Here is a 27,133-nt window from a genome sequence, read left to right as displayed (position 1 = left end):
ATTCCTTGGGATACTGGGAATCTGTAGGGCAGTCTTTAGCTGCCGGGCTAATATTTATGGTGTACTTCTGCACTTACCGCTCTCCCTTTTGACTCCACAGTATATCAGAGGGAATATTAATGTCTGAGCTGTGGTTTTCCCCATTTAAATAATGGAAAAAAGGTAAATACTTCTAACTACTGTCTAGAAAACAGGGTAAAAGTGTGATGTTCAGTCACTGGTTGAAGTTTGACTTCAACTTGGGGGAGATTTTCTCGGACAGTGGGTGCAGGCTGTCACACAGCACAGGTGGCTTCATTAAAGACAGGCAGCATTGAACTTTGAAAGCTTGTGCCAATGGACTTAAAAATACACGTGTTTAAGTGATTTAAAATGAGAACTGTAATACAATATTTGCATGGAAATATCTCTAAAGACACTAAAAGACATAATTGTCAATAATTCCCGGGATCTGGAAATTAAACCAGATTTTCTGTGATGCAAAAGCATGCTGAGACATTTGGCTTCTACTGGCTTCATAAAGCCCTTGAACCCCAAACCCCATGGGTATAGATAGTTTTGATTCCACTGAACCTATGCTACCTAAATGTGCTGTGTGTTAGCAGTTCCTAAGAAAATACTCAGAGGAAAGTTATAGTCAGTTTATTAGAAAAAAACAAGTTCTTTTTTTCTTGGAACTACCCATTACAACTTTATCCTTACTACAGCTGTCTAATGGTGTGTTTAAAGATCATCCTTTATTAAATACTATTTGCCTCTTTTCCACTAGAGCCTTTAACCTTCTTCATTCCATATTTAACTTCTGTGGGATTTTGCTTCAAAGAAAGTGTCTTGTCTGTAGTTAGTCCAATGATAAGGCAGGAGGCAGTAAATGTACAAGTGAAAAAAAAAAAAAATCTTGGAAGTAAAAAAATACTGCTAAGTGGGGATCTGCTGGAGAGCTCTAATATGACCAGGAAAAGCACTGCTGGAAAAAATCCAGGGAAGGAGAAATAGGGGTTGGTGCCAGGTACTGTAAGTGCAAAGGCTCGGGATAGATGTGCAGCCAGCGAAGTGTCAGTGCCATTGGTGTGGAAAGCAGCCACTTAAAGCTGTGATGTGGCAGGGGATCAGAGACTACTGCTGCTGCAGCTCCACGCAGGGAAGAAACAACATCACATAACAGTTGGGCTCTGCCACACAGGCTTGAAGACATGCCCGGGTTGTCAATCAACCTTTTAAAAAAAGTATTCTGTCGGTGGATGACTGTACTCTACTCTCTTTAAAATCTGAGATATTTTTGAGTGATAACTCTGCTTTCATTCTTTCCCCCCCTCTGAAATGGAAAGCAGGAGTGAAATTTGCATTTTCTTTTTCATGAAGATACTAATTTTCTTTTGATTGGATAATCAAAGAAGAGACATTGTTTATACCTGGTTTACAATGTGCGTAGTTTTGTGTAGATTAGTGGAACCCAGATGATGAAAACGTCCAGTTGCATAGGCTTCCAAATGGCAGGATGTTTGTCCAGATTTGTTTATGGTAATCATTTCCACTGGTAATCAAATCCACTGTGGATTTATATGCTTGAGCTTTTTGTTTTGAAAGCCAAAGGCAGAAGCTGACCTTGTTGTCTTGGATAGCTGACTGAAACCATGAATTTTGTTTTCATAGTCAAACATCTTCTCCAATGCCTCTCTTATTGTCATTTGGGACTGAATTTTCTTCTTCTTCCATTAAATGCCATGGAGAAGGCCAGCAGGGATAGGGGGATGACTATACCCAGCATTTTATTGCTTTGTTTATGAAATTGTTCAAGACTGATTCAGATTATTAAGATTTTAAGGGCCTGAACGAACAAGATCATCATTGCTTATTTTCCACTGAGGTCTATGGGAACTTACAAAACCTGCCAGATTTCAGCTTTCACCCTGAGCAAGGATGACTACACAATTTCAAACCTACTCATCAGTATATGACAAGAAAAAAGAAGTATGCCAAACATATTCATTATTAATATTGTACAGAAATAAACATTTCAGTGTATGGATAAGAGTGGTCATAAAACTTGGATGTAAATTCAGGGAGATATTGGGAAGCAGTATGAGTTTTGTGCATCTCTGGAAATAAGCGAGAAAACTGCTGAGACTCTTTAATCACTGTTGTCAAAAAAGTCTATTAAAATTGACAAGATTTAGGAAAGACCTGCAGGTTTCTGAAAGCCTGACTGAAAAAGTGACTGACCAGAAAAATTCAACATATTTAGTTTATCCAGGGCAAGGTTGAAAAGTTCAGCAGGAATCTCTTGCAAAAAATGATACATGACTCATAAATCTAAGAGAAAAAGGAAAACCAAGCTGTGCTAGGTCTATTGTGTAGGCAAATGCTAGTAAGTGCCTTAATAGATTCTTAATTGTTAAGATAGAGTTAAACTAACTCTCACATACAGAAAAAAGCTTATTACCACTTTTAAAATTCAGCACTCACTATTTAACTAGTGTTGGTTAAAAGCTGAAACACTAGATACTATTCAGACATGACAGAAGATAATATTTTTAAAGTCAGGAAGAGGAATCATGGAGAATATATATATTCATAAATGTATATTTTATGTAAATAAGTATACATAAATGTGCGTATATATATGTATACCTAAACTTATAGGTATATATTTAGCTTTTTATTGATAATACTGTAAACTTGTGGTGTTTAGATGACATGGTCTCTGGAAAAATTATAGAGCTACATTGTCTTTAAGATTGTTCTTAGCACCCAACATAGGTAGTAGAGGTACACGTATAGGAGAGATAATAGGCAAAAGTTAATGAGAAAAAACTTTTAGTATAACATAGGACTGCAGATGCTGTCTACTTCGAAAGACAGCTGAAAAGTTATCACTATTAAAGTAATTTATTTTGTATGTAGTTTGCATTATAAGATCAAAAATTGTCTGCAGAACAGGCAATGTTTGATCACTCTATACTGTTTTTTCAGCTTAATTACTGACCGCCATGTTACTTAACCCCTTATTTACCAAGTTTCAGCCAATGACAAAGGGGTCACAGTGCATATGGCAAAAGCCTGTTATTTTTCAGTTCAATATAACTCTAAGGAGACCTTACATAAGGAAAATATTGATTTTTGAAGGTTTTTCCTATACTTTCAATGCCAGATTATTGTAAGGGGGCTCCATACACTTTTCTTTGTGTTTTGACATTCAAGTTCAGAGCTGGTTACATACTTGAACACCAAGAGCCAACAAAAACAACTAAATCTGGGATACATTAAGACTCCAAAGGCGCAGGAACTGGAAAAGCTTCAGCCATTGTGCATGACCATGATTTACTGTAGCTTCAGGTTTGGTTGTAAAATATTATGCTTATCATGCAGGGTATTATGTTATTCGCTATAATCCTGATAATTTATCAAATGAATTGAGAAGTTATTCATTACCTGTTCTAGAGAGAAGGGCCTCTGTAATGTTTTTTTCATTAGGTCTGAATCAGTTGAGTTCATATTTTAATATTGATGTAGCTGCTGTCAGATGGCACATTGCTTTACACGTTAGAAGAATTCTTTTTTCTATTCTACTTTCCATATAATTTCAGAAAGATTTTCTTAATTCCTTTAATACCTATCATTGACAGATGAGTGTCTATCAAAGAGGATTTTTCATTAAGCTGTTATTTGCTTTTACTACAATGCTACAATAAGTGAAAAAAACATTAGGCACTTTTGTGTAACGACTGTATTAGATGAATGTGGGATACAGGTTTAATAGTTTTCTTGAAATATCTCTTTTACTTATTGGAATATATAGGTATGCATTTGTGTCATGTGTGCATGTGACTGGTATGCAAATAACCCCAGTTTCTAAGTTAAGTGATTTTTTTTCTTTCTGAGTTACTAAGTTGATTACAATATCTATTAACACCTTAATCCTGAATGTGAAAAAATGCACTATGTTCTCAGCATCTGTTGTGGATTGTATTTCGTATCTTCTTGGAAAATAAAAAGTGTGAATAAATGAAATAGCATTACATATAAAAATAAATTCCAATACTAAAAGGTACCTATTTTTACATAGAACAAAAATACCCTTTACCCCAGATACTGCAAAACATCTAGACCTCCTCTACTGTATGTAGCTATTTTAGGCTGTATTCAACCTGTTTTATTTTTTATGAGATTTAGGAAATAATGAGAAATTTACCTGTGCCTCATTTATTGCGAAATTGAGGAAAAATAAATCTGGGAATTTACATATGATGCAACTAAGAAAACATAGCTCTAATTGTTATTCTGGATTTCTTTAACACTGAAAACCTGGATTTCCTTAGTAACTTCCACTGTAAACTCAGTGCCCAACATTCTTCCAGCAATTTTTTTCTGATAACCTCCTACACAAGTGGTGAAAACAATTGAACCTCTTCAAGACATAGGTTTACGCCCCTTCTAATTGTCATGATCATCCCTCCATTTAGAAACATGTTAAGCTCTTTTTCCGTTCATGCAACAAGGGTTAGTGACAGGACATCTTTTCTTCCCCATATCCATTTTTTCTCAAGTTGTTTAATTGCTTAATTAAATTTTATTGGATCTACGGTTCCATATTTAGTTTCAGTTGTGTTACTTCCTGTTGAGCATCTAGCAGGAAACCATATCCATTTGTTTAAAGAAAGATATTATGTATTCCTACAAACTTTGCCTTTGGTGGTCTGCCACTGGCCATCCTAGTGACCACACTCCTTTAAGAGCACATTCCTGATTGTGTTAATTGCTACCAAGTAGTTCAGCCTGGACTTTTTAAAAAAAAAAGCCAACCCCTAGATCAGTCTTGCCTGTAAGGAAGTTCTGCCAAAGCAGCATTGACAATGCAACCCAAAATCTGTAGAAAACTGCTGTTACCTTGGCAGCAAACTGTCACTGACGCTTACAATTGAGAGCCATGTCATGAAGAAGACAGCAAATGCCAGAGCAGCTTCACAGATATTAAATCATTTTATCTAGAATAAAAAAAATTATCTGATTACAAACAAAGCTGTATGTGTACCACGCAACTGTCATCACTGTTCTTCCTGAATACCTGCAAAAATCAGTGTGCAATCATCACACCAAACCTTTTGGTCAATTCCATATGGAAGGTCTTCCTGTTGTGCCCTTGGTGGTGTAAGAGTGTGCATAAGCTCTGGGATGATGTCTTAAAGCCTTGTCAATTTTTTTTTCCATCAAAACAATGCTTTTGCTTGGCTTGGCTATGCTGGTCTGGGTATACGGTACACATTGGACAAGTAGCTGCACAAAGCCATTTTAAACAGATAATTAAAATGTGGTGAGGAGCTGGGAATTAGGACAGTGAAATGGAGAAGGATGCAATCAGGGAATGTTGCGTACCATCATGTTATTTATAAAGCAGGGAATTACAGATAGAGTGTTTGCTGTAACAAGGAACATGTACTCTCAGACTCTATCAGCCAAAACCAAATTAAGACTGCATGAGAAACTATAGTTATACCTATGCACTGCTAAGGTGTTAAGAAAATTGGACAACTTCCTCAATAGTTGGATTGAAAAAGCTGAACTGCATGCACCACTGGGCATCTGTTATCAAGTTAGCATCCAGAAGGAAATGGAATGGAAGGTCTCTGTTAGACCTCATACTATCAAGGGGCTGTGGCATCCCGAAACTGGAGATTGCCATCAATGGGAAAAGTGGAAAGCAATAGATTAATGATGACCAAAGTGTATGTGCTCAAAGAAGAAAGTCTGGTTATAACACTCTTCATATGTGTCTTTCTTTAACGATTTTCCTTGGCAGAATCCTTACAGAGATTTATGAAAAGAAAGGCATTGTCCATGCCTTTCCAACACTTAATCCTCCCAGCAAAAGAAAAAAACCCAAACCTATTAAATCACCATCCTCTTAAAGAGTGAACCTCTCCTTGTGTGCAGCAGAATTTCATCATTTGGGAGCACTAGAAACCGCTTCCCTTAATTTGATACTTTGTGTCTACTTAAGTCAGTGATGAATGAATTTAATGTCAGACAAATCTTCAAAAGCAAAAGAATTGTTTTGTTTTTAATTAAACCCCATCTTTTTTACAAATGAAAATTTAGATCCTTTGGCTTTCTGAAATTTAACACTGTATTTTTGGAAATGTTTTTTTAAACATTTGCCAGTATGTATATGGTCATGTCACTACCCTTCCTAGATTCAACATCTGTTTATATCACAGACTGAATGTTGTAGTCTTGTTACACTGGATGCAAATGTACTTTTTAATGAGTTAATTTATTTCAGCTGTTTTAATGCCAGTTTTTCTTCATTTAAGTACCCTGAAGAACTTTAAAAAATACATGGTTTTAGTCCGTTTAATTAGTCTTGTTGCAGCTAATTAATCCGTAAGAAAAAGACATGCTAGTTTTATAGTGTCTCAAGGTTGTTTGAATTAAATGTCATCTATTGTGATTTAAATTTAACATCAGGAATACACAAAAAAGATACATACATTTTTGCAATTGTGAATACCATGCCAGAATATTTTTCTACAGTGAGGCCAAGATCCAGAAAGAGATTTAGGCATATAATTCCTATTTCACAACCACAGGGTTTCACCTATCAAGCACTTAAAAAATTCTGGCTCCTGTTCACTCTTAGTTACACAGGACCCTGATACCTGTTTGGCATTTCAACTTTTCCTAAAGAGATCACACAATGCATATTCACATGTAACACGAACCCTGCTCACTCTTAGGTCTGTTTCTAGTCTCTCATTTTCCTATATATCTCCTCTTAACTGAACACTTTGGTCTTGGTTTGTTTCCCCAGCTAGAGAAGTACGTCTTTTCTCAGTAACTTCTAGTTTGGGTCCCAGACTTGACTCTCACAGAGAAAGAAACGTAAGAAGACATATTACAAGACATACCTGTATTTTCTGTGTTGAGACTAATTATTTTTCACCTTTACATATATATTTCACTTCAAAAATACTAAGTTATAAGTAATAATAATCAATACTCACTACTGGAAATGTGCAAGGAAAATGAAAACCTTTCAACATCATTTCACTTCTTTAAAAAGACTTTAAAAAGAAAAGGAGATTTTTATCGTCCATTGTTTATTGTGTCCAAAATCACAAAAGGCATTCTGGCATGTGTATCTAGGTAACTGAATAGCTTCCTGTACAACCATTTTGGATGTACCACCAGTGTTTAAAGAACTCTTTAGAAATATATATAGAGAAGTGCTTTTTAGAAATATTTTGAAACATAATGTTGCAGAATTACTAGATGCAGGAACTGCAATAGACTTTTCTAAAGACAGTTCTCACTCAAAACTATTCGTTCAAACCCAATTGAATTTTGCACAGTGGGATTTGGACAAAAAGAGTCTTTGGTTCTAAGTTTTAAAGAAAAACACAGGGAAAACATAGCTTTGCATAAGTAAAGTCTACTGCATACTGCACCATCTAATAAATTACATAACTAATGGAAAAGCCATTTTATACACATCAGTGGAATACCTGTTGTAACACCATTGTTGCTATAACATTTTTGGTTATACCTTTATCTGGAGGTATATGGAATTTCATCCCTCAATCCAGTTAGACTGACCTGCCTGTAAATCCCTCCTGCTTCTTTGTTTACTGTTGTACAGTTCATCTGAAGGATCAAGTTATCTGAGAGTACAAGCTCACTGGTGATTTCATGTCAAAGATCAAAACTTTTAAACAGTATAGAGTATCTGTGATGTGAATTGCGTGTCTGGGTTATTGTACTGAAACAACAGAGGAATGCTGCATTAGAAAACATAACTATCCACATGTAAGCAATGTTCAGAGGGCCAAGTACAAAAAAAGTTTTGTGTGACCATCTCCTCTTTCTCTGCCCATGCATAAGAGATTTGGCTGTCCCAGCTGTCAGCACTATGTTAACTACTTTCACCTTAATTATATTCTAAACTCAGGCTGTACCTAGGAAAAGATCATTCACAGCCACAATTGTGTACAGAGACCTACAGTTGATCCTGAAGTATGAAAACTCTATGGAGGAGCAGGCTGCTGGATCCAACTCACATAACTCTGTCTTGTAACTATTCTCAAATACCAGGCGTGTGGGGGAGGACATCTTGCAAGGCAAAGCTCTTTTGTGAGTTGTGGCTTGTTATGCCTCTGATCATTCCTTCTGTAATGCTGTGTGATATTCCATACTTGCTGGAACTGTATCATTTCCATGGCCTTCACAACCCTCGGGAGTTAATGAGCTCTGTGCTTCTCTGAGAACTGCTCAAAGAAACAAAACCCACAAACAAACCCCAAAGACTTGTTTCCTGACTTCTAAAAAGTGAAAAAAAAAAAAGAAAAAAAGAAAAAAAAAAGGCATAGAGAGCTCAAGCAACATGGAAAAGTAGGTATTCTAGATTCTAAATCTATCACACCTAGAGAATAATATGTATAATATATATGCTTTTTACAAATTTAGCAAACTAAACTACAATTTTTTGAAGTCTTGCTACTGGCAAATAAATCCTTCCACACAGGCATGGGAAGAATCACGGAATTGCAGAATGGTTGAGGTTGGAGGGCATCTCGTTCACCCCTCCTGCTCAAGCAGGGACACCCAAAACCACTTGTCTTGGACCATGTCTAGGACATGGACATGGAGCATGTCCATATTCATTCAAAGTGCATTGTAATCATGTTCCTTAAACATGATTTTGTTGAGTGAGGTAAAATATCAGTAGAATTATTACCTCACATTGTATGCATCCTGGAGAAAAGATGCTCTCACACAGAGTAAATATCATGCTAATTTTAATGGATTTCCTCGGTATATCAAAAACTTGGAACGTAAGTGTAAATTGCCATGAAAGAAGAGGGAATGGAAGAAATATTAAAAAAAACATTACTTAATACTGAAACCATAATGAAATAAAAAATAGCCGTGGCTCTAAAGAACAAGTTGAACAAAGTAAAACGAACTCATTTTTTGGATAGGGTTAAAAATCAGAGAAATTAAAGTTTTATCTTTTTGCAATATCTAATAAGCAACCTGGCACATTGCACAAAGTGCTGTAAAAATGGTGTAAGGATAAATACACAAAGAGACGAAGGGTCTTCTGATAAGCAGAAGCAGCATCGGAGACATTTTCTATGCAGGTCAGCTCAATTTAAAGCGAAATTTTAACTTTTTGGGGTGCGATGGTTTGGTCTGCTTTTCCCTATCGATTGTGCTAATTCGGGGGAATAGGAACAACAAAAAGAAAGCCTTTGCTGCGTGTTAGGTTACGTGATGAAAGGTTCCCACCTCCACTCACAGCGGTGGGCAGGGGAACACCGATAACCCCCCTCAGAGACGGGATGTCCCGACGCCGTCCCTCCCCGGGGACAGGCCGAGGCCGGGCTGGGACACAGGCCCACAGCTGGGCTGGGCTCGGTGGGGCTCATGGCCGGGCAGGGCAGGGCTGTGGGGGGCTGGAGAACGGCCCCGCCGCACTGTCACTGCCGTAGGGGCTGATGGCCGCGGGGGGCTGACGGCCGCGGGGGGCTGACGTGGGGTCCTGGGCTGTGGGCAGGATGGGGGGAGCCCCGAAGGGCCGGGCAGGGACGCTCCGGCCTAGTGGTGCCTCAGGGGTCATGACAGGAACATGGCGGGGTGGCGACCTCACCTGTAACGGGTTACAGGCCTCTCAGCACTGTTTCATTGCCAACGGACATAAACGTTGACATATTCCAGCCCCTCGTGTTCGATTTAATTTTGAAATCTGAAGTTTTGCTGCGAAGTGTTCTCAAAGAGGGGCGACAGGCCTTCAGTCAGGCTATAAAGTCTTAAAAGATACAGAGCTTTAATATAGTTCTCTCCCAAGGTTCGAAAAGGAATTACAGTACATTACAGACGCACGTCTTGTTCGTTACGCAACGAACATTGTGAACATGCAAATCGTATGATGTCTGGCTGCGCATTGGAATTTGGGAATCTGACTGATGACCAGGAGCCATGATTCGTTGGCTGTGCCTCAGGCATGGGACGCGTATTCCCAAATTCTGAGTTAAGATGCTGCCGTCTGTGCAAGGACTACATCTGGTGTTTAGTAATTAGGTTAGAATCTTGAAAGAAATGACCACTTGAAGCCAATTTCATTGATGCTGAACCTACTTTTGAACTAGCTGCAAGCCCTAACCTTGCCTGAATGTTGATATAGTTTCCTCAGGAAATGGAGCAGAACAGGAGATCAGAAAAATACCTGTGGATCCCCGGTTTACTGTTCTGAGACATCTCTAGATGTCAGAGCACAAGTAATCAAATGCCAATAGTTTAGGCTCTAAAGGCCTGTAGGAGTTTAAAGCACAGTTTTTATTTTGCATAGCGTCAAAATTTTTGTCCAAACAGCCTGCTCACTTCATAAAATCAAATATTCTTTTCTGAAAAGAGGCACATGTCATCTCAGTCTCAGAGAAGTGAATGCAGGCCCTTGGGTATAATGACTATACTCCTACTCAAAATGTTTACTGGATGAAAGTAGGGAAATGGTAGGGAGGATCCAGGAAATTTCTTGGTATCCTCTTGAGAATACAGGAGTTTTCCTCCTGGTATACATGGAAGGGAAAAAGAATTAGCTGTGATACAATACAGCTTGAATAAATGAGCTTCACAGGAGAGTCAGATGAAAGCTGGTTTCCCTATACACCCACACCAGATCTGGGTCATCAAATATTTTGAAGTTTCACCATCTAGTACAGCATAATTTGTTCATAATGCTTTCCTGAGTTTTACTCTGGTTGCAGTAAAACAACAGTCATGGAAACACCAAAAATGCTTTTTCTTATGGTCTCTTCCACGAAGATCCTGTAGAAAGATAAACAGACATACAAAAATGCTTCAAACTACATTTGGAAAATACTGTACCAATTCCTTTCTGAACATTAATTAGTCAATCATCCTTCTAATGAATCAAATGTTTCTGAAGCAGTGGCTCTCACTACACAGAAATTTTAAAATGTGTTCTTGTGATTTACTATTCAGAGTGCAGTAAAGACAATTCCTGTTAATGAGCAGAAATGTTTTATGTCATTGTGGCGCTGCAGTTGTGTAATACTTAGTAAATACTTGGGAACACCATAAGCATTAACTTCTTGTTATCGTTCATCCAAACCTAGGATTAGTGTGATCCAAAACAGATGAATGAGGAAAACAGCTACTGTTTTAAATAGTTCACTTGTACATTTTCCAGGCAGAAGACAAACTAGCAGTAAATCACAGTTGGTCAGTTTAACGTGGCTTTCAGAGTCCCATCAGAGGAAAACCAAACTCTGGAATCATTAGAATGTAATATTTTCCATGGGTGTGGTGTTAACCCAGCCGCAGGGATGGAGAAGCACACGCTATATGCTGCTTTAAGCATCATTGCAGTTGATTCTCATGTTTATTAGAATCTGAAATATATGAAAAGGTGATGATTGCTTCATATTGAAAAGGACTTTATAACCCCACATCATTAAGCACTGTATTATAACATGTCCTGCATGGCTGTTCTGGAGAGAAGGTAGTTGTATTTATGCAGTTGATACCAGAAAACTAATGAAAATCACTCTATTCTCACTGCTGTTAGTTTAAAGTTATCATAGTTATTCCATATTATCATGAGATGAAGATTTTTTCCACACGAAAGCCATTTACCTTTATTTGGCATTCTTACACTGATTCATTGCCTAGTGATTTCAAAAGCCCATGATTGTGTTGTATTATCTGCTGCATTGCAGGGAGGGAGGATCTCTCCTAAATTCAGTTAAGCTTTAGGGATGGTAACAGATTTCTCCTTGTCTGTCCAAACAAACAGATCCAAGAAGGCACTGTCATTGTTATAATGTCTATGGCAGACTGAGGAATCTCCTTACTGGCAAACATAAAAGTTGTGTTTCCGCACAGACTGACAATATTTGTATTTGGTAACTGATTTTCAGTGACCACAGTGGTCCTTTCTCGGCCATTGAATCATCTTACCTGAAGCCCTGTGTGACACAGTATTTCATCCTCTCCTATGCTCTTCACTATAGATAGATTTTCATCGTTCAGGTGATTTTGCATACTAATAATACAATTTCTTAACTTTGTTTTGAAAACTGAAATAAACTCACTGAATAGCTTTTCCAGAACTCAGATATGTCTCTTTCTGAATCTTTTCCCATTTCACATGCTTGAAGACATGCTATCAAGAAAATCCCTGAGCTGCCATTTACTGAAACTGTAGATCAATCTATAATAACTCAGATTGTCCAGGCCTCCAACCTTGGTACTCCTAGGAAATAAGAAATATGTTTTCATTGTGATTTTAAGACTATTTTGAAAATACAAACATGGGAAATTTCAGGTTTAAGTATCTGGCCTTCTGCTGGATAGTATTCATATGGAATTCTGCTAGATTCCCTTTTCTGTTTCACCAGGACAGGACCGAGAATCTCTCTGGAAATCAGTGTACTTATTCAACCAGCTCTCAGTTTCCTTGAATGTGAGGTAATTCCTGTGCCACCTGCTGGGAGTTAACTTCATCCTAACAGTGCAACGAGCATTTAAACCAGCTACAATAAAGTGTGTGCTGTTGTTCTGGATTGACATTGACTTAATTAAACTTACTAAGTCCTGAGTAAAGTTGCTGTGCTTTTCTCACTCCTTGCAGAGCATTTTTGTTCTTGAGGGCTAAGTAAATATTTTGGAGAGAAGATTCTCGTAACTGCCAAGAGCAGCATATTTGCTTGCTTCACATCAGAATTCAGTTATGCCATAAGTTTTTTCAACAAATAGGATGTTGAATCTCAATTTTCCCTTGATTTGTGGTTTTATTATGCTGGAATATATTCAAAATACCTGCTTTGATACAATATTGAGAGGGTGTTCACAAACAGAATGATGTTTCCATGAATACTCTTTCAGGAGTGACCACTTTGTCTCACTCAGGATCTTCCACTTTATTGGAAGTTAAAATTTAGATTAAAATGCCTTGGTTCAGCCTCTGGAAAAGATTAAACAGTGGTATGTGGTGCCGTTTGAACTTTTCTGTGATACCCCAGAACTCAAGACAAACTTCTTCCCACAGGTAGCATTGTGAGTTTATGTGCAGCTTTCTGCCATTTTCTAGTGGCAAAACTAGATGAAGAGTCTGAGGCTGCCAGTGCCTGTGAGTGAATCCCCTTGTTCCAGCTGTAGATGCTCTAAAGAAGTCCTTGGTGAAATAAAATCCTGCTATGGCCTGAAAAAGGACACTGTTGTGCATGTGTATTTAAAGTTTTTTGGGTCTCATTAAATTCTTGACTTTCAAGATGACTTTTGCTAATGAATTCTGTAATCAGTTATTGCTCTTAAAGTATTTCTTTTAATGATTTGCAAATGGATTTTCTTTGTATATTGGTGATTGCTTCCTTGTTTTTGAAAATGAATATTTGGTTTATGTTTTTCTAGTTCTGTCCCCTTATATTTGCCTTTAGACCAAAAAGAGTAATTTACTACTGTCAATATTCAACTTCATGGATTTTCTTTAATACCCACCAATAAACCTTTTCTAATTTTTTTACATCTTTCTGAGATTAGGAATCAAAGCTAAGTCAGAATGCCCAAAGAAATGGTAATATCAATTTATGTAAAGGCATTATACTTTCAGCATTATCCTCCACCACATCCTTAATGTATACCTATATTTTGATTGGCTTTGGAGGGGTTTAGAACAGGTCTTCAGCGATTTTCTAGGAGTATCAAAATTCTGTTTTCCATAATTGGTTCACCTTTTTTTTCAGTATTTCGTAAAGCTTACTGAACTATGTATAGGAAATAGCACATAAATCCCCAAACCAGTGGGAAAACAGAGAAAAATAATGGAAGAGCTGCCTGGTTTTGCTATTAACTCATTTTATTTTTTTTTATTTTTTTATTTTTTTTTTAAAAAAAGAAGACAAAATAGTGCAAATTAATTAATAAGAAGGTGGACTCCCAGTCTGAATGCCCTTGAAGCTGCTTCTTCTGCATCTGTTTTTTTCCAAAGTAAGTTTATGACCTGACTGCATGTTACATTGCTGTGGCACATGGCAAAGTTACTTTTTTTTTTTCTTTTTCTCCTTTGCTCAGCAGTGCTGTCCAGTTCCTTCAAAACACTTTCTATCCAGAAGGAGCTTAGCCACTGTCATTGACATTAACTGAGGAAAAGCCAAAAATGAGAAAAAATAATTTCTTGGTCTCAACTGTGTTGTAGTAACTCTCGTAATTGTTCTAAGATGTGGTTTTTCCTCATAAACCTGCAGATCATAATGAAAGCTAGGAGATCACATAGCCAAAAAAATAATCCAATGTAAATATATGTACTCTATCAACCAAACTTGCTTTTATACTCACACTAGGAATAGTAATGTAAAAAACATTGCTGGAAAGCACAATTCTCTTGGAGGTTCCCTATTAAGTCCTATAGCTACCACTGAAGGCTTTGCTTCAGGATGTGTTTATGTCAGGAAACTGAGACAATCAGCAGATTTTGCCAGACTTTCTAAGAGATAATATTCTTTGCTTTTTTTTTCCTCCATAGCTGACCAGAAAAAGGTGCCTAGCTGCACTGTCATCATTCATAAATTATATTTAGGAACACATATTTTGTTCATAGAGTTTTGTTCTACTACTCTGGGGAAAATTGTAGGTCCAGTAAACTCAGTAGGAGTTTGCCACTGACTTTTATGGAGCCAAGATTCCACCCCCTGCATCAGACTTTTGCCTGTCAGGGAGGCCCCTGCAAATTTCCCTGGTATTGTAAATGAGCTAAAAGCTGAAGATCGAGGTGTTTTCACATGGCCAAAGTGCTGCCAAGGGGTTCTAACTTATATGACAATTAGATCCTTAATAAACAGTGGAAAAAGTTAATAAAAATTCTAGTGCAGATCCTCAGCTATGATAATTCCATGCAGGTGTGTACATTTAACCTCATGAAGACCCACTCACACCAGCTGAGGATCCAGTCTAAATATATTTGATAGTATTATTTCCTTTAGATTTACTTACTTTTTTAAAGTTGATGACTGAGTGATATGAGTATTATTATTTAAATTTGAAAAATTCAGAACAAAATTCTTTAAATCTATTAGTATAAGTCAAGGAGTAGATTCACAGATAAGACTGGTCTTGTCATTGTCAGCTTTGCAAAACCCATACCAAAATGAAGATGAGTTTTATTGGGCAAAAATCCAAGAGTGTTTTCTTAGAAATATATAAATATGTGTTTTAAAATAATTTTATTTCTCTATACAGTTTTATTTATTTTTTATTCTCAGCAGTAGAACAGCATAATAATGCACTGAATTCTCTGCGATATGCTTGCATTTCATCCCATTCTCACACACAATTGTACTTATTCATAAAGTGGAACAAGAAGTCGTCTACTTCCTTTGGGTAAGCACACTGAAGAAGTTAAACATACGAACCACATGTATGGAAGAATAAAATTTCATAATTTGTATGATTTAAATAATTACTAAGTACAACATAAAAGGTGTAAGTTGTTACTTTATGTATAATATCTAAAAAAAAATCTTGCATGAGGACTGGTCCTTGGGCAAGTATGTATTTTGATTTGTTATTTTTGATAAAGTTGACTTTCTAAAGAGAAAGAAGAATGTGTTGTGTGTCTGCTATTTAATGAGACCTTTCTGCAGGATACAAAGTCTAACATTTGGAATATAGTGCATAACTAAAGTATAAAGAATATACTGCATTAATCTGTTTTTTTAAGCTTTATTTATTTTAGATTGCACAGTTTTATCATTACATCTATATACAAATGTTGAGGAGTTTTTTGCCATAGAGGAAAGTTAACTTCTATCTTACATGAGAAGAGAATAATCTATGGGATTCCACATTTATAAATAAACCAAACCCACAAATTAAAAAAAAAAAAAAAATCCTATAACATTGAAAACAGTTGTTAAACTGATGTGAATGGTTGTTGAAGAAAACCTAAGGCACAGTCAGTTCCAGAGTAGTTTCTTATGCCCTCAGGCATGCAAAATCCATGCAAGTGCAAAAAGATTAATCTTAACACATGAATTTTAAAGGAAAAGTAAATAAATCTAGCTCATTTAAACTAAATTGCAGTCAGGTTTCTGATGGATTTAGTATAATATTTCTTTTCTAGAAGTGGAACTTTTAATGTGAAGGGGTAGTAAACTTTAGGAAAAATATTGGATATAGTTCATACTCTGTATTGGGATAAACAATGCTCTTACTTTGCAAGAAAGAAGAGTTAGAATTATTTATAGTCTTTAAGAATATTATATGTGGGTTTTCTGTATTCCAAAAGTGGGCCATTACAAATAATCTTGTATTATGTTTGTTCTGTCTTACACAAACATAAACTTTGACTACTATAGCTACTTCCTGTTGCAGTTTGCACGTGTAGCTCATTATTTAAGTACCTGCATCCTTCTGGAGAGACATAGCATTTACTGGCAACATTTGCATTACCCATTAGTATAGGCATTAAGTGTGGGTTTGTAGACGTAAATAGCTGGTGCCCAGGACCGATGTCCACACTATACATATTTCAGGAGGTTTTACTTCAGACTAGTTCCAGTTCAGTCTAGTAGACATGTCCATCAACGGTGGGAGCTCATTTAGTGCTCTCTTGGAGTTAATTTCTCAGTTTAGTTTCAGTCAAAAGGAATCCAGTTTGCATGTTCTGAGACCACTCAGTGTGTTAAGTGATGATTTGTGGGAGATTTCCTTCAGAGGTGTAGCCCTGATCATTAACTGTAGTTTAGTTCACTGAAATGCTAATGTAGACATAGCATAGTAAACCAAATGATGAATTAAGAGCACAAAACATAAATATGCTTCTAGCTACAGGAGCTACACAGAAAAGTTTTTACAGAGAACATTTCCTTCTGTGTTACTGAGATGGCTGCAGATGAACTTATGAATTAGTTATTAAGTAATTGATTTTGTCTAAAAATTCAAAGGGGAAACATCTCAGAAACATTTTTTTTCCAGCATGTCTGAGTGTCTGAGATGCCATTTTTCTTGCACTGTTTATACTAAATATCCTGTGTAGGAGAAGGATAAGATTAAGAAAGTAATTTCATAATATTATAAAGTGAAGCAAAAAATTATTACTAGACAGTATATATTCCATACATGCATATAATGTAAAAAATGGTTATGTGGTAAGATTTCATGGAACAACCCCTATTGCCCTTGAGTAATTCTTAAAGGTGATGTGTTACTGAGCACAGAAAGGACAAGGTTGCCACTCCAGCCCTGCTTAATGAGTTCACAGTAAGCTGTTATACTATGGACAAAGAATGGTTAAAATTCAAGTTAGAATTACACAATCAGCATTATAATGTCTTTTTTTTCAAAGACAATTATATTTTTTCAGCACTTATTATAAGTGACTAAAACCGAAAAGTAATTTTTTGAAGTAACAGCTGTTTGAGGTTTCATTTGATATATGAAGTTTCTACGTGTATACAAGCTATGGTTATTATTGCAAAAATAGGATTCCTTTGTGATTAAAATGAATCTTTTCCACTGAGGGGATTTATGTGTATGAGCTAATAATTTATGCAGTGTAAGTAAAAAGGAGCCTTTGAGTTTTTCTTTTGTCATAATAATTTACAAAGATAACCACAACAGACTGTAAAAATTTGGTGAGCCTGAAAATACCTGTTACAAGGCGAGAAAGAAAATTTGTTTAATGGCTTTTCTATAATTGACAGGAACATCTTGATCAGAGAAAATTCCCCAAATAAGTCTTAGTGAATTTGGCTGCTTTTTGCACAGAAATATATCTAATTAACACATTTTTACCAAAGTAGTTCTAGGCCTTGATAGGCAAGGCTTCAGTATAGAGGCGAAGTGTATTTATCACAGAGAGAACAACATAGCTAGTTCATCTCCTGGAATAGGTTTATGAAGCAGATGAGGTAAATGAACCCCTGATGTTAACTATTTATGTAATAAAGCCAAAACCTAATCCTTCTTTCTAGGACTCATGCAAGTGAATAGCATTCCTAGCTCAACCTGGATTTGAGTTTGTCCAACTGGGATCTTGATTTAGGGGAAAAAAAAGAGTTATAGAATATTTCTGTGTGTTTGTTCATGGATAGCGTGAATCAATGATTATAGCTGAATTTTTGTCTCTGCAGACTAATAACACAGACTTTGTCCTCTAATATAGACAAACAAAATATCAGCTAGATGAGAGATGTATTATGCAGAACAGGTCTATATTTCTATCACACCTGTGAAACTGTTAGACCACTGGTATTTCCTGCATAATATTTGACATCACTTGGGCAATTCTTGAGTTACTGCTGTGTATATAGCTGTAAATATAATTCTAGCATAATTTGTAAGGTAATTTCTTAATTTATAAACTGCATGAAATTTACTCTTTTGATTATTTTTAAAAGTGCTCCATGATGGATTTCTTTCTAAAAGTGAGCTAGATGGCTAGTATTTTGTGGCTTAATATGTTAATATAATATACTATAATTTATTCTAACATCCTCTGAGAGACTGAAATACATACAGTAGAATCCTGTATATTTGTCCATAGAGTAGTTATTGAATAAATGCTCTAGTGATGTATTTGTTCTCCCATACTAACACAGGTCTACCATTGTACAAGCTGAAAAATGAGTATGAAAGTGTTACTTTTTAGCATCCAAAGAACTGATGCTTTGGGGCCTGCCCACAAACCTGGGAAGTTTTGAAGTCAACTGCTTCTTTGTAAAAGAGACACTGCAAACTGTTTGCTGAAGAAACATTTCTGTAAAACTCAACAAGTAGTCTTGTCCTCACACTGTCTTTCAAGAAATGCTTTCCACACAGCACTTGAAGACTCCTTTGACTGTTTTTATGCTAGAAAGTACGACTTGTTTTTTCACTCAGGAACACAGTATGGCTTGTACCTATATGACTAAACTCTCTCCTTTCCCAATACCAAATGGCCTCGACCATATTGCCCATTTAGAAGAACCGCTGGCTCATCCTGTCCTCCAAACTGTGCTCAGGTATCATCTGACACACATTAAAACTGTGCCAGAGAAACTGCTAGAAATGAAACTGTATGGATGTTTCCATGTCAGCGCTTGAACCTGTGACATAGCTTTTTCTAAGTTACTAATAAAGGCATAACCTCTGTCCCCTGACCCCTCAGATATATCTAAAGATATTGTTTTGCTTAGAATCACTAAGGAGGAAAGAATGATCTATTTACTTGTTTCTTTATTTATCTATCATAAAGGAAATGATCTTTCAGATAATTTTTTCGTATCGCTAATTTGTCTTTTCTCTCAAAAAGGTCAGTCTCCAGTACAGCTATTTTTAAATGTGCAAGAGGAATGTTTTATTATCATAGCACTTTCTATGGCTTGCATGTGTGCTAAGCCTGACCCTTTGGAAAGTCCCATTCTCCACTTTCTCATAATGAGTTTTCTCTTTTTGCCCTCCTTAAAGGTTAGCTAGTCAATTCACAACCTGACACATATGCCAGAGTGAGCCAGTATGTCTTCATCTCCTAGCATCTGTGCTCAGAGGACAGAAGGTGGCACAGCAACTCTTATGGGTCACAACTCAGTATGAGTCATTTGTTTGGGATTTATTTTATTGTATTCACAGGTTTCTTTAAAAAGTCTTCAGCTGGTTTTCCTTTCTGTTAGTCCAAAGAAGCATAGATGTCACAGAGACAATACTTAATATGTATTTATTCTGTTATTTTTTCCACACACTACTTATAGTTTTGCTGTACAGCACATTTTCCTTTTACTGATCTTATTTATATGGGACAACAACTGGGTTTTGGAAATACTGATTTCTGACTCCTATACGGCTGCCTAAAGAAGAAAAATGAATGATGAACTTTTAATGATGATATTTTTACACAAAAAGCCAACTCCCTAGAAATATAGTCTTGTGGTTTTCATTACGTTATTTCCCACTGAGAACAATTCACACCTTAATTTCCAGCCACATTTCATCAGATTTTCCCCCAAATGAACAGTTATTTCCACTGGTGAGATGTTACCATGTTCATTCTCCTAAGTGGTATTTTCAAACTACCCCTTTGTACATAACTCGCCAAATAACAGATAATTCTAGTTATTAAGGGTTCATTCAAAGGGTTTGTTCACTCTTTCATTCAAGCCTTTTTGTTAGCAATATGACACCTCACTGATATATTTATATAAAAGCAGGTTAGGCTAAAGACTACTCCTTAAGCTTCCTCAGAAAAAAATCTAGTGGGCAATCAGAGCTCTTTATAATCACAGGCAATATCTACAATTAACCATGTCTGAGTTCTCGTCTGAGCTCACCATATGTGGCTCCTTACATAAGGTCTTAGTTTGCCTGGGACGCACATTGCATCCACTCTCATTCTTTCACACCATTCCTCTAACATCATTACCTCACTTGACTCATACACACCCCATACACCTGTGATTTTCCACTATGTTCTACATAAGGACCCCTACCTCCACCCACCTCTCAACATCCATGCTGAATTTGCTGCAAAAGCATGTCGTTGCTGGAAAAGAAAATAAGAGCCATCACCAGGAGCAGAAGTCACAGGCACATTTGCAGTGTCTGTGATAGGTCCTTACTTAATCACCAGAAAGTGTAAGACTGCACAGTTCTCCAGCCAGTGAGAATTATTACTCAAGGGTGGACTGCTGTTGTCCTTGGCTGTGGACTTGGATTCCTGTGCCACTGATCCTTATCCCTCACACCCCTCACCTGGATTTGGCAGGAAGCTTGGCATATACTGCATACGGGTGACACCGTCATATCTCCTTTTCCAAAATCATCCTAGAGCTAATCCTAACTCTACTCTCTCCCCAACAAGGAATGACCACCACTGACACCAGCTATCTCCCTAACACCACCAATACAGGGTGAAACTGATACAGCTGCACAGCAGCTAAGGGCCATTGCCACTTGCCTTGCAGGTCGGTCAGTCGAGGAAATATTTTCAGTCAATTTATTATCTGATTCCTAGAGAAGGTGGAAATGAACTCCCTGCAGTGAGGATGAATAACTATCCAAACTTATCATGACACTTCAAAGCACGGAATGACGCAGTGTGCCATATAGGTCAATAGCTACAGAATACATCAAAGTAATGCTTCATCTCCTGCAAATAGACAAAGCTATGGTTAAGTGAGATACGAGTGGATCTTACTTGTCACTGTAGCAGAGTCCAGGTTCCTCTGCTATTGCATTGTCTGTTGCGAGGTCACGTCAACTTTTCCTCAGCTCTTACTTGTAAACTTAGTACTTCAAGTGGTCTTCAGGGCCTTCTTACTATATGAGTAACAGTGCCTCCCACTAATTCTGTAAAATGCACTTGTAGTTTAAGGTGTGCTTCAAAATATTTTCAGGAATCTCTGTCTACAGCATTTTCAGAGAAAACCATTTCAAATCTTAATCTAATTCAGAAGCTTAACTCAAATATGCCCAGCTGACCTTTCTCTCCAATGTAAGATAATATAAGTTACTTCCAAAAAACAAGCCTTATACTAAACTTTGGCTGGTGTTGACTGTGATCAGGAATTTATGATTTCTTACTGGAAGGATGGGTCCTGTGGCAATCATTAGAATTAGGATTAGGTTTGGATTACATTTTGGTAATAGAAAAGCTTGAAGAAGCCCGTTAATTCTTTTCTGCCTGCAAGAATTTGGAATAGAGCTGGAGTCTGTTGTCAACACTTGTTTTCTTTTTTTTTTTATTTACTTGTGTATAGTTCTTCTTGTCATAATCACTTTTATGCTGGGGTCTTCCAAATTTAAAACTGGGGTCTAGTTTTGTCTTTGAGACTGAGCAGCCTTCAGAGAGAAGACTGAAGAGAAGTCTGGAGTCAATTGTGGTCAACAGCTTACGTTCCCTTCACTGGATGGGTGGTTCCCTTGGCTAGAATTATTTTTAAGGGTAAGGTTATTTGGGGGAATGTAATGACTGAAGAACCCATTCCAACATCTGGTGCCTTGCCCTCAGAATAAGGAAAAAAGAGTTGTTTTAGGCCAATACTTTGTGCTCTTTTTTTCTTGTAATTTTTTCCATGACCTTGGTTAAGTTCAGCTTTTATGTTTCGGCTAGTGTTTGGGAATCTACAGACTGAAGAAGGCAATTAAATGCTGGATGCTATGTGTCTCAAGATTAAGAAGAAGGATGTTAAGGACAGCTAATGCTTTGTGTCCTGTTTCTTGAGAATTGAAATCCCTGACCATTACTGGGTTTAGAATTAGGGCTGGACTCAGCGTTTGAAAGTTGGAAAGTGAAGAGCTCCTTTTCATGCTTGAAGCTGCATGCTCTTCAGTATTATGAAATGGAATTGTATTACCTGTGTATTGTGTCTTTTTTAAATCTTTTTTTTTAGTCTTGTTTCTATCTTTTCTTGTTGGGTTTTGTGCCTGGGCAACAATTATAAGTTAGGTTCAGGAAAGTGTAGCTTGGGGTGAATATTCATTTTATGGCTTGGATTGGGCTCACGTTGAGGTTTGGGATGGTTTGAGAATTTAGATGTTGCATATTTCATTTTGTTTCTGGAGGATTTGGGAACTTAGGTTTCAGAAAGTGGCTTGTTTGATTGGGGTCTATATGTTTTGGTCTACAGTGAATGCTGACAGCCAGGGTAAGACTAGGTTTAGACTGGATAACCTAAAGATTGAAGACACTGCTCAGACTGTGTGGTCCTAATAGCTGGAAGTACTAGCCATGGCCTACAGCTGAATTATGGTTAGGGTAGACAGTATAAAGTATGAAGAGCCATCTTGCTTATGAGATAACGTAAGACCTTCAGAGGTTGGTGCCTATCCTTACCAAAACATAATTTTCTTTGCTGTAGTTACACACAGTTTAGTTGAGAGTTAGGCATAAAAGCTGGATAGAGCTCAGGTGAATTCCCTGTCTCAGGACACATGGAGTTAAGGAGAAGACTGATATCATGGAAGTCCATGTGTTATTTCCTCTCTCACCTGTAGACATTAGTTCCCTAAGTTATCTAAAGGTACTTGTTTATTACCAGTTCATTTATATTTATATAATGTAAATAAATATATGTTTTGTCAAACAATCAGTTTCCATTGTACCCTGCACATATGTTAATTCACTTCTGTGATCCTTTTGGGAGGTTAGCTAACCATGTCTCTCTGAGCAGACTTCAGGGATATGTATCTCTACAGTTTGCTATCTATCTGTACAATTTGTTAGAGATAATACGGGTAAGTTTGTGCCAGATTTGTCTCCTCCTGTTCTACACAACCCTCAAATTTCTTCATCAATGCTTCAGTTCTTGAAACTCAAATTCTCATTGTTCTATAGAAAAACAGTGCTCTCCTCGTCTGCACTACAGGGCTCACATTGCTTCCTTCTTTCCTTCCAGTGCAGTTTTCAATCTCGCTGGTGCCTGTGCACACAGGTATAGATACCCAGAGACATGTCTCTCACTGGAGAGTTCATTTAAAAAATTCCTTCCAAGGAAAATGTCTGTCTGTTACATGACTTCCTATTCTGTACTACCCTTGTTGACTGTCTGGAGTGTCCCTTGGTCTTCCAGGCAATGCCCCAGCATCCAGGGCTGTGTTTATGAGTAAATGCCTTGCTTTCTGGCTCCCGGTGCAAGTGGCACGGCACCAGTCACAGCCATAGAGCTAACTCCTCCCTTTCCTGTTGCCCCACAGTGTAAGGCAGCCTCATCCATACTCTGTTTGGGAACAGTCCCTGCCCCACATTAACCTCTGAGCTGTACTCATACGTTATTTGTGATAACGGTAGATGGTACAGACAAACACCATACATGCTAAGAATTACATAATGTGGACAATTTCACACTAGCATTCAAGCCATGCCTTGTCCTTGATCAGCTTATTAGTATAGACACCGCCCGGGTGTCCTTCTTCAACAAGAAAAAACCTACTTTCCTCTTCCCATCTGTCAGTGGAAACAGACACTATGTACAAAGTCATGATAATTGCTTTAAGAAATAGTTAAAATAAAAACAAGAACTTGAAAATGGAATTTAGAAGGAAAAAAACCCCCTTCAACGAAAGTAGATGAAGACAATGGCTTAAGTAGTAAGCCTGTCAGCAATTTCAGTTTTAACTCCCACCACAAAATAATCTGTGATCCATGAATTACACTCAAGGTGAATGAAAGTCACCCATGCAGGCAAGGTAGGGCTTTGTTTTATTTTATTGCAAGTTAGACAATGTCTCCAAAGATGTGTTATGTTTAGTAATGAAAAATGTAAATGCAGATTAATTCCAAAGGCTTCGGTGGAATGGTGTCAAATGTGAAAACCAAAGCAAAGCTTGGATCCAAAAGTCTATCTGTGATAACAGTGATCAGAATAATAAAGAAAATCTCTTTCATTGCACTCCAATAAAACACATGGTGAGGACTTGTTTTGGTTAGAAAATAGCAGCAGTTTATCCACAGGACTGCAAATGCAGATTTTTAAAATGTCAGGAACTAAATGTATTCTTCTGAAAGAATACTGTAGTATATAAAGTGTAACAGGGAAGTTTATTTCGCCACTGCATTTCTTTGATCTTGCTGGTGCTTTCACAACCCCATTTTTTCTTTTGTTTCTTTCAGTCATGAGGTCATAAACCCAGATTTATGATGACATTAGTCTTTTGCCACAGAACGATTGGTATGTCCAAGATTCAGCCTTGTGGGCTAAACATGAGCAACTAAGAAAAAATTGTCTGAAAGGGATTTCATCCTTTTTAAAAGAAAAATATTTTTAGTAATAATTAAATGGGAAAAATTAAAATCAAACCAGGTCAATATTAATTGTGGGATGTTGGAAAATATTATTTATCTAGAAACATTATAAAAGGGTTTTTTTTAATAAGGATTATTCTGTATAATTATTAACTTTTCATTATGTTATTCCTGAAAGACTGAAGTATATGTTATTAAGAATATACAAAACCTGTGACTGTGCTGAGAAGTTTATACAGAGGACAGCAGTGAAGCCTCCCTCATATTTAGCTGTACAGAAATTCATGTACTTTTATGTTCAGTGGTCATATTGTTTGCACATCCCTAAGTGTTAGATATGCTGACAATGGTCGTGAGAAAAAAAAAAAATTTGGAATTATTATGGAGTGTTTGAAAATTTCAGTTACCATGAACATTATGTAACAACATTTTTAAATTCAGAGTCTATGAAATGGAAAAGTTCCAGAAAGCTGTCCAGGATAGAAATCCAAGTCTCTGGATTATGGTATAGGAATTATGCTGAATTATAGTATAGGAAGCCCTACCCTCTTTGAGTGGAGATGACAATATTTATACAGAAGATTTATTAATAAGTCTGTCTGAATAAACACCCATAAATTGATACATTCAAGAGCAAATCCTTAACTACCATGTCTTTCTAGTCTCAGCAAAGGTATTTGAGTCAGTCAGCTTGGTACACTCCTTTAATGGTCTTATACACAGAGAAACAAATGTATTTTCTGAAATATTTTGCTAATTTTTATGAAATAATCCTGGAGTCAGCCTCCCACTCAAAAAAAAAAAAGAAAAGGAATTTTTCTTTCAGATCAAAATCACTGTGTATTATTCACCCTTCTCATGAGCAACAGTGGCAGTGACAGAATGTTACATTCTTATTAAATCTAATTAGTTCATTGATGGAAGGGGTCATTGTCAGAGAAATATAATTTTGTTAAATATGAAAAGTTTGACAAAAATGCTAAGGATGAAACAAATTCACATAGAAAAAAAAAGTGTACTGTTCTGCCAGCTCAACTGGCAGGTTGCTGGCGATGCTGAGCTCTTACCATGTCCAGCTTCATAGTGATATTTTCGTGAAGGTTGTGCTCTGGTTGGCAGTGCAAGGACCTTCAGGTTCAGAGCTTCTCTGGCACCCTCTATTGCAGACAGACCCCAGGTTGGGAAACCCACAGAGATTTAGCCAGCATGTCCAAGAACCTCCTTGAGCAAGAATTTTCAGGATTGTTGAGGTTTCCTTTCCAAGGCTGAGAAATTATCAGACCAAACAAAACAGTGAATCTCTGCTGAGTGGTGATGCTTAGTGTACCTCTTCATGATGCCCACTAGGCAGTACTGGAGTAACACACTTTCATAAGGTCTGCTTGAGGCAGGATGAGGAATGGATTCAGGAGAGAAGACGTGGTGGTGCCCTGTAACTTTTCTGAAGTGGCTGCTTGTTGCCCAGCCTGCCATAATACTACGGATTAAAAGGGATGGCAGTCACAGAGGAAAACTGTGAGTTCAGGGTATACTTTTTAATAGCAGAGTTGTATTTTTGATGGGTTTGCTCTACTGGTCATCTGTAGTGCCCTTGTGGGTGACTTTCACATACGAGAGCTCTGGCCACCTGCATATCCCACCTACAGCAAACGTAACAGCAACTCTGTAAGGTGGGGTCTTATCACATAAGGGCCCAGTTCAGTTGGAGCCTCAAAGTGGAATTTTCCCGTTTTTTTCTTAAAGTGAGAATGTCAGGATCCTTTGGAAATTTTTATCTGTGAAGTTTCATTTTGCTAGAAAACGAAATTTATCTGGAACAAGAGAAGTTAAATAAAATTCAGAAAGCTCTGCTGATGGAGACTTACTGGACAAAAATCATTCTGCTGCTGCCCATGGTGTCTTTATATGGTAAATTATTTCTTCAGTGTTACTTTTCTGACCAGCAGCTTTCAGTGACTTCCTATTTGCCTCACTGATTGCTCTGTAGAATCTCCTCCCAGCTATAGATGCTGGGGCAGGAGTGTGGATTTGTACCCTCCAGTTGGCCGTATGAGACCCTTGCGTACAAAATCTCCTTACTCTCAGGTGGAATCTTAGTTTGAGAAGTCCTCCAGAAGTCTCCTGTGTCCAACACTGACCTCGAGTGCCTTTCAGAGATGAGGAAGATGGCTAATAACGATTCATGCAGTGAACTTAACCTTAAATTTACATTTACATTTATATTTATGCTTAAACTTATTAATAGAGATATATTTATTTATGTTTAAAATGTTATGATTCTTATTTCTTAATGTCTTTTTTCTGGGATGACTGCAAAATTTATAGCTTGCCCTCTGACTCAAAAGAGCATTTCGTTTTGAAATTCTTTGGAATTTGTTGCAGAACAGAAATTCCAAATTC

This window comes from Harpia harpyja, chromosome 3, assembly GCF_026419915.1.
Source record: "Harpia harpyja isolate bHarHar1 chromosome 3, bHarHar1 primary haplotype, whole genome shotgun sequence".
NCBI lineage: Eukaryota > Metazoa > Chordata > Aves > Accipitriformes > Accipitridae > Harpia > Harpia harpyja.
Note: the sequence above shows the minus strand (reverse complement) of the source record.